Source organism: Echinops telfairi, unplaced genomic scaffold (genome assembly GCF_000313985.2).
Source record: "Echinops telfairi isolate 266 unplaced genomic scaffold, ASM31398v2 ScPeMD7_23;HRSCAF=83, whole genome shotgun sequence".
NCBI classification, from domain to species: Eukaryota; Metazoa; Chordata; class Mammalia; order Afrosoricida; family Tenrecidae; genus Echinops; species Echinops telfairi.
This window is the reverse complement of record NW_022103920.1, coordinates 69,522,600-69,535,386: the sequence shown is the minus strand read 5'-3', so window position 1 is coordinate 69,535,386 and position 12,787 is coordinate 69,522,600.

The following is a 12,787-nucleotide window of genomic DNA, read 5'->3' as shown; positions in this document are numbered from 1 at the left end:
GGGGCCAACGTCGCTGCCAGCCACTTAGGACGCGCGCTGTTCTCAGCCCTCGGGTACCAGCGAGGCTGGGGCGACAGCCGAGGACCACACACAGCTTCCCCGGGGCGCCGAGGGGGCGCCGCGCGCCAGGCCGCCCTAACGGTGCTGGCCAGTGGCTCCCCACGCCTGCCGCGGGCCCGCCCCCTTCCTGGCGTCACTCCCGCGCCGGCCAGTAGGGGTCGCGCGGGAGCCGGTCTCCTAGCAACGCCAAAACAAGGTCACGTTCTACGGAGCCGGAGCCGCCGGCCCGCGAGGTCGGGTGGGGCTTCCGGGCCCCCGCGGGTGGAGCCGTGGCGGTCAGGGGCGGCTTCGAGAGCCGGCGTCTCGCCTGGGGCAGGACACACCCTGCGGCGTTTCCGTGGAGTTGCCGTTCCCCGCCCGCCGGGCGGGGGCCGTGTGACGCAGGGTCAGGGATTCCAACGGACTCTAGACGGGCGGGTCCCTTATATAACGGGGTGACGTGGACGTCACTGTCTGGCTGCCCTGGGCCAGACAGGTGTCTGCAACGTACCTTCTATTTGCAAAGCGAATTAACATGCTGCTTCCCACGTGATCTAGCAGCATCCCACCCCTCCGTGACAGAGTGATAGGTGAAAATGCACTAGTTATATAGAAAAAGGAACCCACTTTGAAAGTTTAAATCCCAGCTTCTCCTGCCCCAATTCATGGTAGCTCTGGAACTAAAATCTAAGTCGACTGGTCATTAAACATAGATCGCTTTAGGTCGGATGATTCTGATTCTAAATTGCGTCCTTTCATTCGCAAGTCTTTATTGGCATGCTTTTGTCTGTGTAGAGACAGAACGGTGGGTGAGTTCAGCAGACACTCTGGCCTTGGTAAATGAGAGTCTCTGCTGAGAGAAATGAAAGCCACTAAGATGTCACATAAGTGGACTTAGTTATGCAATGCTCAGTTATGATTGCAGGATGCTTATGACCACATAAGGATGCCTGGTGGTACAGTACTATACGTTGGCCTGCCAGCCGAAAGGTCTGTATACCCGTTAGTTGGTTGAGTTTACAAGTTGGCCTGCACTCCGCATGGTCAGCGGTTTGAGACCATCAGCGGATCTCCGCGGGAGAAAGATGGCTTTCTACTGCCGTAAAAAGTCTGGGAAAAGCATAGTGGGTTGCTGTGAGTCAGCATTTCTGTGACGCTATAGGATCAGGTAGAACTGCCCTGCTAGCTTTTGGGACTATCACTCTTTACAGAATTAGAAAGCCTCATCTTTCCTCTGAAGAGCACCCGTGGTTTTTGAACTACTGACCTTGTAGTTAGCCGTCCAACGCATAACTCACAACACCACCTTAAGACACTAGGAGAAAATTAACTTGATAGCAAGGAGTTTGGTGTGTGTAATTATGATGACATAGAAGAGGTTACTGAAAGTTTCAATGGACAAATATCTCTGGGGTAGGGGTAAATTGTAAGAGATAATTTGGTGACGAGGGCAATGAATATACAAATATGCTTTACATAATTGATGTATGTATGGATTGTGATAAGAGTCCTATGAGCCCCTAATAAAACGATTTAAAAAAATCAAATGGGGGGGGGATGAGGAGCTGATAACAAGGGCTTAAATAGAAACTAAATGTTTATAAAGTAGTGATGGCAACATGTACAAATATGCTTGATACAATTGATGTATGGGTTGTTATATAAGAGCTGTAAGAGCCCCCAATAAAATGATTGTTTAAAAAAAAAAAGAGATTATAAGTTGGAAGAATCCCATACATTGAACCTTTTTGAAAGGACCCAGTACTTTTATCCCTTTTTTCACGAAAATTGATTATCTCCCCAAGAAATGTCTTTATTTGTCTCAAGACCACTGTTACCAGTGATATTTACCACTTTGCCCTAGGTGAGAGGTTCCTAAACCTATCTGACCTCCTGCCCACCCCCTTTCTAGATAAAAAGAAAAACAACAAACAACTTAGTGACTTCCCAGACAATTAAAAGCATTTGTATATTAGCCCATAATCCAGGATAAAGTGTAGGCATTTGCTTTTGCAGCCCTCTTGCCTCTCTCATCATGGTAGAGCCCCCCAGGGTGCTGGTATCTCCCACTTTGGGAAACACCACCTAGGTGGTTCACATGGCTAACGTGCTTGGAAATTGAGAGGTTCCCCAGTCGACCAAGGAACATCTCAAAAGGAAGGCCTGGCCATCTTTTTTCAAAAACGCAGCCATCGACAACTCCAAGGAGCAGAGGACACACATGAGGCCACCAGGAGTCAGGATAGACAACTGGTACTGGTTTCACAGCTCCCGTGACTCAGTAGTAAAGCTGCTAACATAAAGGTTGGTGTTTGAATCCGTTCAGAGGCTGTTCTGGAGAAAGGCATAGCTATTTGTTCCCATAAGGAGCACACTCTAGAAACCCCTATGGCCCAGTTCCCCTCTCTCATATAAGGGTTCTGTGAGCTGCAAGCCACTCAAGAGCACCTAACAATGGCAACAACTCTAGCCTTATTGGTTAAAATGCGACCATTTTAGTAATCGAATAAATGACAACTGGTCATTCTTAGACACTTCACCAGGCTTCTTAAACTGGACACATTTGGAAATTCTCTGTAAAGCAAGGATAGGGCAAGAAAATTCCAGGGTGACTCCTTACAAAGGTATATTTTTGCAGAAACTTTCCTGTAGTATAATCCGATATGAAAACATTAAGAGCCTCTGGCCCTAAAGAATCATTACCCCTGGATTGTTCTTTAACGGTATTCCGAGGTTCTTAATTGGACCAGGTGTCTGCCAAGTCCCTGAATGGCTTTTACATGTCAAGTATCCTAAAAGAAAAATTACAAAAAGGATATGCAAGAGAAACCATAAATGGCGCAGAAATCTGAAAATTGTTACTCTTTGACTCTTCACTGATTGTGTTTTCTTAACCCTGAACGTGAGCAACAGCCATATGAAAACTGCAAAAACTGACATACAAAGTGATGAATAATTTTTCAATACACGCCCCAACTTATTGTGTAATCTTACTCTGGAAACCCTGTTGGGACAAAGTAGTTACATGCTATGTCAGAAACATCTTCATTCCGAAGTGCCTGAGATATCTCAGGAACTCAGAGAGGCCCTGTGGGATATTCTAACTTTTCTTTAGCTATTTTAAAAACAGTTTTATTGGCATATAATTCACAAATCATTCAATTCAATAGTTCAACCATATTAAGAAGAGTTGTACAATCATCACCATCGATTTTAGAATGCTGTCTTGGTTTCTGTACTCATCATGATATTCTTTTTGAGGGAAACACAGTGACATCTGTTGGACCATGTTAGCAACTACAGCTATTAAGTTTTCAGCTCATTTACTAAATGTACAATGGGGTATTTCCTTGTGGCCAGAGCAACATGAAAAACTTACTGAGACATTAAAGACTCTGGTTTTTCAAAGTTGGCTAATTATGAGAATTACCTGATAGCAATTGTGATGTTACAAACTCCTGTTCCCCATTCTATTCCTTTGCTAAATGAAACAGTCAACATAATTCATGCCCCTGTGAGTTTCTGAGACTCTCTTTCCAAGAGCAGAAAACCTCATCTTTTTACCACGGAGCCTCCGGTTTTGAATTTCTGACCTTGCAGTTAGCAGCCCAAGGCATAACCATTAGGCCATCAGAGCTCCTCTCGATCTATTCCAGCAACAGCAAAGCTCACTGCCATCGAGGCGATGCTGGCTCACAGCAGCCCTATAGGACAGAGTAGAGCTGCCCTTGCGAGTTTCTGAGACTAACGATGGGAACAGAATGCCGCATCTTTCTACTGCAGATTACCTGGAGGTTTCAAACTGTGCATCTTGAGGACCACAGCCCAACACATAACAACTATACTACCACCAGGGGCTCCAATTAATCTATTAGATAAACTTTATTCAGGCAGAAGATTCTAGAATTAGGTCACACCCAACTGCATATGAAAGGGTACTCCACCAAATATCATCAGTAACTGACTTTTTATTGACAAAATACTCAGAAGTAAAGAAGCTTATTTCTAATAGATGTATACAGTGTCAGAAACACTGAATTTCAATGGTCATTGAGAGTAACCTAAGTTGTCAGAAAGCTAGGCTTAAGTGTTGGTAAAGACAAGCCTTAGGGCACTGCACACTCAATTGCTGACAACACTTTGTGAACTACACACCTTATTTCTACTTGATTGGTTTCGTTACTCGGTGACATCCTGTCAGTTCCAAATCATAGCAACCCTAGTACAGTACAGCAAGATGCTGCGTTGCACTGCGCCATCCTCCAAGTGTCGCTGTGTTTGAACCCCTTGCTGCAGCCACTGTGTTACTCCCTCTCACTGAAGGTCTTTCTCTTCTTTGCTGGCCCTCTACCAAGAATTACGTCCTTCTTCAAGGGTTGGTTCCACCTAGTTAACATGCCTAAAGTGAGACAAAATCTTGCAATACTCACTTCTAGGGGATGCGATGGCTGTACATTTTCCAAGTCAGAGTTACTCATTCTTCTAGCAGTCAAAGGATAGAAGACAAAGGATAAACTCTAATGTACAACCTTCCTGATTTTAAATCATGCAATACCCCTTGTTGTGTTCAAATGGTCTTGGTCTATGTTCCTCTTGGTCTATGTGTAAATTCCAGCTGGGCACACTTAACAGTTCTGGGGTTTCATTCTTTGCTATGTTATCTATAATTTGTATGGTCTATACAGGCAAAAATACTTTTGCCTAGTCAATAAAACACCAACAAACATATTTTGGGTAAGCTTTTTGCTAAGTCCATCTGACAGTAACTTTTTCCCATGTCATCTTCTGAACCTAGTTTGGATTTATGGTAGTTCCCTGTAAGTGTCCCGCCACAACCATTTTTGATTCATGTTTAGCAAAAATGTACCTAAATGCAATATTAAAGATGTTATTTGATAACTTCCAGATTCTGTTAGATCACTTTTCTTGGAATGGACACACATGTTGCTCTCTTCCAGTCAGTTGGCCAGGTAACATCTCCCAAATCAGAATCTTCAAGCAAAGGGCTATTTCAACAAGCACCCCTTGTAATTAGTTTTTAGACGAATTTGAGAAACCCTTACCATAAAGATGGGAATGTGTTCCCTTTCCAAATAACTACAACTAAGTAATTTACCTCGTTTCCATTTCAAACATCAGTTCCAGAACCCAGTTCAAATCTGATGCCCGGAGCAAGCCTGGGGCAGTCTTTCGCTTTTCCATAATGCTGTCTTCCTGTTAATCCTGTCAGTTCTGCATTACACATACTGAAATCAATTCCTCCTGAACTTTCCCACTCCTTATTTTTAATGTCTCACTTTCTCTCCTGTGTTACTTCATTGTTCAATAATAATTTTTGGAGTTTCCCACATTCCAAGATGTATGATCACAGAAGTCATGGATCTAGTTCAAGGAATTTGAAAACATCTTCAGTGGAGGTGCTAGACACACAAACACACAATTACTAAGCTATCCCCAGGATTTCTGTAAATTCGCTAGGGTAACCATAACATTACTGCAAGTCAGTGACTTTAAAGCAAATGTATTTTCTTACCATTCAGTAGATTACAAGTGTGAATTCAGGGTGTCAGCGCTAAAGGAAAATTCTTTTTTGTCCCTCTCAACTTCCAATAGCTGTGGCTTTGTGTGTGTGTTTATTCTGCTCTTTGTATTAGGCAACTTCGAGGTAGCAAAAAGAAGTTATCAAGCAAGTCCTTAACTTCTGCGCAAGAGACCCTGGTTAAGCACGTGCTATGAAGTGAAATGACTTGCCAGGACTCTTCTATCCAGAGTCCTTGTAACGCCCACCAAATGACTGGGGTGAGTACACAAACAAAACGTAGAGGACCCCAAGGAGGGGCTTGGTCATTTGCCGTTTTTCTGAGTATAAACTAAGTCATATCAGAAGTAGGAGGAATCTCACAACCAGCTGGAGGAGGAGCCATGTTCATCCAGGACAACGAGGTACTAGCAGAGATCAGGAAGAGGGAGACATTGCAGCAGCATAGCCTACTAGAGCATTGGGCTTCCTAACCCACAAGGAGCAAAGCTGAGTACCTTTGAGCAGGAGACTGTCTTGCAGAGTAGGATGCCCTTGGGACATTTATCAGTGATAAAGGAGCTTTGTAAGCATTGCCTAAGCAGGGCAAAGGCCTAGGGACTGTATGTGGCTGGGAGGCTATGGATCAGAGAAAGATGTACTGGACCACGTGACTGAGAAGAGGTGCAGTGGATCAAAGTCATCATTTTGTAACCTGTCAACTTCCCTAAACAAACTCCATCATCATGGGTATTATCTGTGAGTTCTTTGTGACCACTACAGAAAATTAATGAGCTCCACAGCATAGTAGAATACTGTGGGAGGAATGGTTGGCATCAGAATAGGGTCAAGAAGGATGGAAGGTAAACGCATGTCTGATCTTTGCCTCGTTTTCATCGTCCTTGGATGGATACAGAGTTGAACTCTCCTTCCTTCTTGTGGCCAGAGATCAGATGTGGCCCTCCATGCTGTTTCCTCAGCACTAAACTACTAACTGAAATCTTGGTGGTTCAAACCCATCTCAAAAGAAAGACCTGACCATTGACTTTTGAACGTCATAACCTGAAAACCCCAGGAGAGCAAGGCTACTCTGTACACATCGGGTGCCCATGAGGTGGAATCAATTCAATAACAACTAACAAAACCAGCAGCAGCAGCATGTTGAGACTCAAGTCCATTGCCATCAAGTCAATTCCAATATATAGCAACCCTGTAAGACTGGCCTATGGAGTTTCCAAGACAATAAACTTTTGAAAGCAGACTCCCATTTCTCTCTGATTCATGGGCTAAAACCACTGACCTCTTGGTTAACAACCACGTGCTAACCATTGCATGACTATCACTTGTTGCAAGCCTGATTCAATTGAGTTAGGATAGCATAACAGAAAGATGTGCTCCTTTCTGATCTGGCCATTAAGAGACCTCACTACCAGACAAGGGGTAGGGGAACAGCTAAAAACAACAGAATAAAAGGTAAACAGGCCCAATGTTTATGAGATGTTCAAATACATCAAAACTAAAAGAGATTCTATTCCCCCATCGGAAAAAGAATGTACTAGAAAATAAAAAAGAATATTTCTCTGCACTCCAAATGACAGGATAAAAAGTATGCACTTTATGTTCCTGTGTTAGTCTGGTGGACTAGATAAACAAATTCATAGAGACACTCATATGTGTATAAGAAAGGTTTATATACAAGAGCAATTGAATATTGCAAAAACATCCCAGCCCAGTCCAGATCAGTCCATAAGTCCAATATTAGCCTATATGTCCAATACCAATCTATAAAGTCCTCTTCAGACTCACAAAACACATGCAATGACACCGAACACAGGAAGATCACAGGCCATTGGGTGCTTGTGGATCCAGTGGCGGTGTAACCATCTCAGCATTGGTGTGGGTCTCTGTGTGGCTCTTCCAGTTCCTAGGGCTACATCAAGGTAGGTCTGTGTGGCTATTCCTCAGGGATGTCTCGCAGGAAGTGAGCATTGTCAGTAGAGAGTCTTCAAGGGACTGAGCCCAGAGAGAGAGTCTGTCTCCTGCCTCCAGGGAGGAAATCCAGGAATTCCCAGAATCCTTAGGGGAAGGCCATGCCCACACAGAGGCCTCATTGGCTATATCCTGATTGACAGCCTAGACTCCACCCCTACACTCTTAATCCTCAAATTGACACCAGATTATGTAACTACCACAGTTCCTAAAGAAGTATCCTAATAACCTTTGAACATCAGTTTAAAATAAAAATCAGTTTATTATAAGGTTTCTTAACCTTCTAACCAAAAGTTTTGTTAAGCTATATCACATTGTCAACTGACTCATGAGCTCCTCCACCAGATATGCAACATGATTAACACTTAATTGTAATCATCATGTTTTCATACCTGCTGAAGTATGACCCTTTGCCTTTAGTTTCCAATTTGGTTATTGGCATTCATTTAATAACCTGAAATATACCTAGTAATCTTTGTCATTTTTCAAATTCTCTTATGTCACACTTATTGGTAACTACCCATCCCTGGAAGAGGACCCCATACTTGGTAAAGTAAAGAGGCAGCGAAAAAGAGGAACTTCAACAAGATGGATTAACACAGTGACTGCAACAATGGGCTCCGCAGAGGCACAATTATGAGGATGGTGAAGGACCAGATGATATTTTGTTCTGTTGTGCACATGATTGCTCTGGGTCAAAGGCATCTAACAACAACAGCCTCAATCTTTTAAAATTATATTTCCAAACTCTCCTCTAAATCTTCTTTTCTTTCTATCCCCATTTCCACTACTTACATCAGTAACTGATTTTTATAGTTAGTTAGCAGTGGAGTTGGTCTGTCATCTCTGTCTGTCATCTTTTCCACCAGAATGTAGGGAGTCCACAATTAGTATAATTCATTTTGATCAAAAATCTAGGGTGTAGGTTTTGACAAACCTTTAGAAAGGGGATATCAGACAAGAAATACCACTCAGTGATCCACTTAAAGTGGCTTCTAGATAAGAATTTACAATCACGCATGTCCAAAACTATCCTCATGAGATTTTTTTAAAGGTGGCTTCAGGGTCTAACACTGCCCAATTTTCAAGTCACAGGAGAGTTTACTCGTTTCTCCAGGAGAGTTCTTAGATTGCCACTCCACACGCAATCCAAGGTTAACTGTCAGGAGGCCTAGTAGGAGAAAGGCATCATGCAACAACATATCCAAGACCTACTTGCTATGGCCCTATGCCTTGGAATCAGACCTTTCTCTTGCTGGGAAGATTCACATACTATCCAGTCCAACAAGGCTACCATAAGAATATCACATCAAAAAAAAAAAGAATATCACATCAAAACAAATAAGTCCTGGTTCTTTTCTGTTTTAACTAATATTTTATGCTATATTTTATTTCAACTATCCTGTTCTGTCCCTTCTTTTTAACATTTCCTTTTTTACCTCAACAAATTTTATTCTTCTCTGTAAATGTTTTCATGCCTTCTTGGAGTAGTCTAAGATTCAGTCTTTAGGTCTTTATCTATACTTTCTCCTTAGGTAATCTCATCCAGTACCAGGGCTTTAAAACACCATCTGTCCTCCCAGATTTGTGTCTCCAACTGGAATCTCTTCCCTGCACACTACTCGTGAATGGCAGATAGGCATCATGCACAAAACAGCCCTACACTAGCTCTCCAAACTTGCAATTTCCATTGGCAATCTAATTTATATATTGCTCTCAGAAAAATCCTAGGAGTCATCCTCCTATCCCACTTCCAGTCCATGAGCAAATTCTGCCAGTGAAGATAAACCAACTTGACCATCTTCCACCATTCCCACTTCTGTCATTGTGGCTTGTTCCATTGTGCTCCTGGCCCTCTTCTATGGCCTCTCTGTTGGGGGAAAAAGCTTTTCTCCCAGGTGCAAATGTGAGCTTCTCAGAGAAGTCTTCCTTGAACAACTTTTCTAAAGTTGTCTGTCCCACTTGTGCTCCGACCATGACTCTCTATCCCCTTAGTCTTTTTCCCCTAGCCCTGTCCTAGGTTAACTAAGAAATCCTGGTGGTGCTATGGGTTAAGCACCAGATCCCTAACCTCAAGGTCATTGATTCAAACCCTCAGCTACTCTGTGGGAGAAAGATGCATCTGTCTGCTTTCAGCAGGATTTACTGTCTGAAAAGCCTTAAGGAACAGTTCCCTTCTGTCCCATGAGGTTGCTGTGAGTTAGATTCTAATAATTAGATGGCAGTGGGTTTGGTTTGGCCTTGGTATTTACTTGTTGCCTGCCCTCACCAATTGTCCCCCTCTTTTCCATTGTAAGATCCAGGAGGCTAGGATAATGTCAGTCTGTGTGCTTCTCTGTTCCGGTAAGCACAGCAATGTCTGGCACATAGTAGGAACTCAGTGAATTTAGTTATGAATGTTTTTTATCCTGAGAATAACTGCTCAGTCAAGAACCTACGTACCTATCTATATGGGATCAAGTTGACAACAACTCAGAAGATGTGATAGTGAACTTAGGGGTCAAGTAGGTTTATGTCAATAGAAGAGAAAACTGGAAAAGGAGCGTGAAAATTGTTCCAAAATTCAAGTGTGCATCCAGCCTGTGCCACTGAAGTGTGTATGTGTAGAAACGATTGAGCTGGTGTAGGTTCTGCTGTGTATTCTCAACAATAACAAAAATAAAAGAAATTAGGTCTCACAGAAAAAGAACCAACCAATCTTCACAAAAGCAAAAGGTATAAAGGCACAATTGCAATCAGAGGAAAGAGAACAAAAATTTCTTCTTGAATAGTTAATAGATATTAACTAAGCAATGGAGGCAACTTGGATTAAGCCATTATTACAAATTAGAATCCTTAGCTTCTCAATATAAAAAGCTTGCATTAAGCTTAACATTTCAATGTTCCTAAGAGTAACAATAAGAGACTTGCTATTATTTTTATAGCCAATAGGTGCATTCAAGGTATTTCCTCCACCTAAAGATCAGGAGGACCAATGAAATGCTCAAGTCTGAATTATTTTGAGACAAATATAATTTTGAAAATGACAACTTTCATTTATCTTGATACTTGTCTTAGGCTGAGTTCTCTAGAGAAACAACCAGTGACACTTGTATGTGTATGCATATAGAAAGATTTATATCAAGAAATGGCGGCTCACACCGCTGTAGAAGTGGGTAGGTAACTCCTGTCTGGTTCAAGTCCATGGGTCAGATGTAAGCTAGAGGCCTCTCCTGACTCCTATAGCTGCAGGGGCTCATGAACAAGGAACAGGAAGATGAGGCAGGAAGACCACAGTCTGGTGATGCAGAGCTGAATGAGGTCTGCCGTTTGGTGAGGGCTCCTGGAATTGGCAGGTGATATTATAAGAGGTCAATGAACCAGCTGCAGGAGCCAAATCCAGCTGAAAAAGTGAGCTGGTATCAATCAATACTATGAGTAGGCCGCACCCCATATGAAACCTCCCCCAATTGTATCAAGGTGTGACTAAATTAAGGAGGTGGTACTCCACTTTATTCTTCTCACAACTATTTGACTGCTTCACAGATGATCCTGTCATGGAGTTGCACACACTATGCTATATCACATCGTGGGAAAATCTTGGCCAGTCAAATTGCTGTAAAGCCTAACTATCATAATCACCTCTCAAATATTTCAGCCCAACTTTTAGCCAAGTTCCTCCATATTGTTTTCCACTTTGTTATTATGAAATATTTACTTACTATTATAAGAGTGGGTTTCAGTCTGTGAATGTGGGACAATTTGCTCTCTTTGCTATGTTAATGTTTATTCTTTCTTTTATTCCTGTGCTACTGCTAATGTGTCATCAAACCAATTCCTCCTCAAAGCAAAGTATACCATGTGCAGGTTTGATAGGATTGTTACCAAGGTACCACTCAGAACCATAGTTCTTAAAAGTTCTACGAACAGTTCTATATCTGCAACTGGTATAAGCTTTCAGAAAATGTTAGTAGATTGAATCAAGCTAGGAAATTGTGTTTTTGAGTGTTTTGGCCTTATTTTCCTCATTGGACCATTTTCTGAGAATTTAGTGAATTACTATTTCTATAACATTAATCATTATTAGATAAAATAGTATTTTGTTGAGATATGACTACTTTAATTTTCTTATCTCCCTGAAGATCACAGAAATTACTAACTAAAAGCAATTTTAGTCAAGTAATTAGGAAGGAAGCATGATTCTAAGACATAATAGGGCTTCTTAAACCATTTTCACTTGAGCCCCCTTTTCACCCAAAATTCTCCTAGACCGTAGGCATTTAAGTATATCAAATAAATATACAGTCAAACATTTGGTGACAATAAAACATAAGGAGACTTATTTTAAACTAATTATTTGGTCTGCATATAATTTTACCATTTATTAAAGACTAAATCAAATTTGCATATTCATAAGATGGACGTGGTTAATTATTTTTAATATAAATAATTTAAGCTTGGTAGAGTGTTTGATACTGAAGAATGTGGAGAGGCACCTTCAATATTACATTGCGTGGTGTGATGGCATGTACAGTGGAAAGTGTGAACATTGTGCCCAGAACCAAGGCTGCAGTGAAGCCACGGGATGCAACATGGGCAATTCATTGAACTGAATTCATTACACCTTGATTTTCAATGAATTTTTTGTATAGAGAGTTCAGAAACCTTTTACTGTTCCAAAATTTTCACAATCCCCACATTCATTATGTGAGCACATGTGGGGCTTTGACCCACAGTATAAGAAGCTTTGCAATACTGAAGATTTTGGTATGAAACAGATTTCACTGAGCAAAGATTCAGCATAACTTTGGTTTCCTATTAAAGGAGACATAAAATTGCTACTTAGAGATAGATCATTTAATAGGTACATTTGGACTTAAATGTGACATTTGATTCATCAATTACATTTCTATATATATCAATAAACATTTATTTTAAAAATGAAAAAGAGCAGTTGCAGTTTACAGCTGTTTACAAAGAAAGGGATGTGCACTGTGAAAAATGTCATGGTACTTCCATAAACAGTTGGAACTAGAAATGAACCAGTCATTTCCCTACCACATACATATCCTAGAGAAATGAGCGCAGTGAAGCAAATCAGTACATGCACATGCATGTTCATAGCAGCACTACTCACAATAGCAAAAAGGTGTAAACAACGTAGATATTCATCAGTGGGAGAATGGATGAACAACTACGGATTATAGCGACAATAAATTTTTTTAAAAAACACGCTCCAGTCAGTTCTGATTTATAGTGACC